Below are 4,844 nucleotides of genomic sequence, written 5' to 3' on the forward strand. Positions count from 1 at the left end.
AACCGACATGTATGGTCACCATAGTCTTGACCAGTGGATTTTCGAATTGTACGGAGGCGGGCAGCGTTGCTGGAAAAGGTTTCAGAGGGACGCGGTGGTGGGTGGCGGTAGCTGACCCATGATTCAGATCCATATAAGACGTAAAACACTATGGCTTTGTAAACACGATCTTGTGCTTTTCTTCAAGTGTTATTACGCCACACTCTTTTATGGAGTTTTCCAAACGCACTATATGCCTTTGCTAATCTGTTGTCTATCTCTCCGTCAATCTTACCATCTGAGGAAAACCCAGGACCTCGAATGCGGAGCTAAATTAGGACCGCAGGTGGCACAGTCTGCCAAATATTCAAGGGGCTGCTGCTGTTTGGAAGGAGGCAGATGCAGATTTTAGTCAAAGGCTAAATGACTGAGTCGTGTGTGCTGGAAGAAACCCCATGGAGTAAGAGGTACTAAGGAATAGGGTCTCATTTTTCTCTCTAGTGATAAATTCCTAAGGGTTTGGGGATTTTTTCCTTCCCTTCCACCTCCCCTCGCTTTCCACCATGAAGTTACCAGTGGTACCGTGGTGTACTATTCAAATAGTAAAGCTACATGGCTTATTGAACAATTACTGTCTCTCTGTTGTGGGACTGACTGGAAACACGTTTTCATTGCATGTATGCAAACTAAAGGAAATTTCCCACTCAGAAAATTCCAAATCCCCAGGACCTGTCAGACTGATTATCCCAGGTAATTGGTAGTATGAGGCCAGGTTCCTGTTTTTGAGACCTTTTCTCTTCACATGCTGCACTGATGTGGCATCCAGTACTCCACAGGATGAGGCAGAAGCTCATCTTGGAAGTGTTCAGGAGTCTGAATCTCAGCAGCCCTGACCACCTTAAGTAAAAAGTCTGATACCCCAATTGCCATTTCTACCATTTTCTACCAGTCAGTGAATTAGCTATAAATTCAACATTAAAGTTTAAGGGTAAGAAACATTCTAAGGGAACTGAAAGATCATCCCTGTGTTACATCAAAAACAGAAGTTCAGCAGGGGTAAGTGATTTGCTAGAGGTTATGGCAAGTGTGTGAACAGAATCTTATTCACTGATACTGACACTAAAGAACAGTTCTTCCCAAACTGTTTTGAGCTGAGATACTACATTTCTATATTGTATTACCAAGTCAATACTAAGATGGCTATTCTATTCACCTTTGTTCTTTGTATGTGACCTATTCTTGACAAGATGATACAAGAAATAGGCCAATTAGAAGCTAACGAGCTCAGTCATATTGAATAATAAAAAGTACATACATATACAGTACATACATATAAATACTTTTTTCAAACAGACACAAACACATATGATGGTAACATATCCATAATTAATATCTCCAAAATGACAAACAACATTTTACACCGTTACTGAACAAACACAATATTTTTTTAAAGTTCAGGATTTTTTAATTTTTTTTTTTCTCCATACTTTGGTTCAAGCACTGGTTTGGTTTTTCAGTTTGGGTTTCTTTTTTTTTTTTACTTCCCTGAGAATATGCAGCTGAGAGCTGGTTCTTAGTGATGTTTTTGATGCAAGTTCTTGCATTGTTTATACGACTCGAATGGAGCTGGTGAAGGGTCTAGAGAGTAAGTCCTATGAGGAACAGCTGAGGGAGCTGGGGTTGTTTAGCCTGGAGAAAAGGAGGTTCAGGGATGACCTTATCGCTCTTTACAACTACCTGAGGGGAGGTTGTAGCCAAGTGGGGGTCAGCCTCTTCTCCCAGGCAACTAATGACAGGACAAGAGGATGTACCTCAAGCCGCACCAGGGGAGGTTCAGGTTGGACATCAGGAGGAATTTCTTGGTTGGCCAGCACTGCAATGGGCTGCTTAGCAAGGTGGTGGAGTCACGGTCCCTGGAGGTGCTTAAGAAAAGACTGGATGTGGCACTTAGTGCCATGGTCTGGTTGACATGGTGGTGTTGGCTCAAAGGTTGGACTCGACAATCTCGGAGATCTTTTCCAATTCAATTGATTCTGTGACTCTGTGACTCTCAGGCATTCTTCACCACTGACTGCCCTAAAAAATCCTTGGGGAGAACTTAAACACTTCACAAACTGAAAATCATTGTTTTGAGCTTATTCATTCTTTTTCTGTCTACTAGTGGTTTGTGTGCTTGCCTTGGGCTCCAAAGGAGGCACCTTTGCCAGAACAAGCCAGTCTCTTTGTAGTTAGATTTCTTTGAAAGCAAAGCTTAACACAATTGTGTCACTTGGTTACCGGCCTGGCCTCCTCCTCTAGTGAACTCGAATCTTTTGGACAATTTCAGCCAAATCTGAGTTCAGGGTCAAAGCCCCAACCTCCAAAACCTCCTTTAAGCTGTGTGAAGACTGGTAAAGGCTAAACAGCTGAACTAGTGCTTACCTCTTCCCTCCTGAAGGAAAGAGCCTCATTTTCTTGATGCTGCTTACCACAAGCAACTCGCTGGCCAGCCACTGTAGAGTGTTTTTAAATAATATTTCATTAGAATAACTTTGGACTAGAAAACCTAATAAATCTTTTCAACCCTGCTGTCTTTGATTTCCTATGATGCTCTAGGGGATTGATACACTAGGCTGAATCTATGCAAGAAAGGTAATAAAGTTGTTAAATTGAGTACCCTACTCCAATGGCACTTGTTACATAAAGCCATACTGTAAATAAATATAAATCCTGAAAAAAATGCATCTCTCTAAATATATTGTTTTGAATACTTTCAGAAAGTTTTCCTACAAAACAAAAGTAGATTTTTTTTTTTAGCATAAATCCAAGGCTCTAGGGTATTTTAACAATCTAGAGGGAAAGCAGGTTTTCCACCAACTCAAGTCAAAATATGTGAACAAGTAATACTCAGGTAACTTTGGAAAGTGCCAACACTGTACTAGAATATGTAAATAAAAGTTTCTTTCACAGGAGAGGTGAAAAAAATATCATTCCATTCTACTTAGCATTGGTAAAGGCTGACTGGAAAATTGTGCATTATGTTAAAAATAAAATAAAAAAAAAAAGCTGTGTCTGCTGAGAAGTTGCTTAAAGTTTCATTAAGCATCTTTAACCAGAAGTTAAAAATGGGGACTTTCAGGAAAGACTAAAGTAACTGTATTTAGAGAAGATTTCAAGGAAACATGATAAATGTGTATCAGCACAAGTGTGCTGAAACTGTGACAAGAGGAATTGTGTACACTTAAGCAGTGAAGTAGTTTGTGGTTTCAGTGATCTCCACTGTTGAAAGTTCTTTTGGGAAATCTTCCACTTCATGTCCCAGGAAAGATTCTGGGGTTTGGTCAGAAGAGGCACTGTTCTGATTTGCGAGGTTCTAGTCTTGTGTTAGGAAATCTCCTTTTTCATTACTCTCAACTTTTAAGAGAACTGAGGGCATGTTCTGTCTTTGTTGTACCCAGCTTCCTTTGTCAAGAACTAATTCTGCTTCTAAAATAACTTCATAAACAAAACCTATTTTGTTACAGAAATTAATATGAGTTAATAACAATATGGCCCTCAAATGTAGCATTGTTGTGAGCTGAGTTACAAATATTCTTGTTTCTCAGTTGTGTTTCAGTAACACAGGAAACAACTGTATGAAATCTCATCCTCACACACAGATTCATGATCAGGAATTTATAATTTTTCCAAGTATTTTGCCATGAAAAAGTCACCACTGACACATAAGAAAAGGGATTGTTTTCCAAACTGTTGTATGGGTTGTCAGTGAACTATCGGCACTGTGTGGAACTAATTCCATCTCCAGAACACACGTAATCTTCCTTGTTTTCAGCAAAAAGCCACATGTGAAGTATTGGTAAAAACCAAACTGACAGAGTTCACCTTCACTAACTATTAAGGCTTCTAATACTGGAGAAAAGAGTAACAAAGCTACTTCCCAGAACTTGGAGATAACAGCTGTACTAGCAGCATTCTCTGCTACTGGAAAGACTGATGTGAATTATTGTTGATGTCAATCATTATGTACATTCCGCTCTCATGAATTTCAGATTTATTTAAAAGAGAGTTATGCCAAAAGATAATAAACTGGGATTATTCCTTAGTATATGGAATCCTATAAATAATTTACTAAAGTAAAATGGCAAAGAAAATAGACTATTTTATAATTGTGGTTGGAAAACTATGTGGTATTTATTATTCATGAATTATATTTTTATTTGTATGACATTTTGTTTCATAGGTTTCCTCATCTTTTGTTCTTACTTTGTATTATGCAAGTGATAACTTTGTGATAACTGGGCTGTCCATCTTGCCCGATCAGAATTTCACTGTGAAGTGGACAACAAGGATTAAATTCAAATTCTCATATAGTGAAAATCACAGATTTCCCCTCACCTTATGGTGGCATTACTTATCAGCTCTTTGGGATGCACATTCAACAGCACACAGCTGATTAGTTCACACTCCACTCTCGGGCTTGCTCCCACCAGCAACCTTTCTAGTGTGTTTTTATTTCATTTTATTAAAACTTAATGAGAGTTAAAAACTCAGTTTAATTTCTTTTTGCCTGTCCATCATCAATTTTTCTGTCAGAGCGCTGTCATCAGTTCCGACATTGACCTTTGCTGTGGGAATGCTGCCACCACATTCTGATTACTTCCTTGGTTCTTTTGCAGATGATCATTGAAGGGAAAGGCTGTTTTTTGGATCCAGAAGCATCTGTGACCAGCAGTTTGGATGGTAACTTTTGGTGGGGTTTCTTTGTTTTTATGGTTACTGAGATTTTCCCATGTTAGCTTGCTGGGGACTCGTTAGCTGCCTCCCATCACTAGGCTGTTTGGCACTTTAAAATGTGAGCTCCTCTTGCAGTGAAGGGAATTAATGGG

The sequence above is a fragment of the Pipra filicauda genome, unplaced genomic scaffold (assembly GCF_003945595.2).
Source record: "Pipra filicauda isolate LSUMZ 115617 unplaced genomic scaffold, ASM394559v2 scaffold8_size5757611_pilon, whole genome shotgun sequence".
NCBI classification, from domain to species: domain Eukaryota; kingdom Metazoa; phylum Chordata; class Aves; order Passeriformes; family Pipridae; genus Pipra; species Pipra filicauda.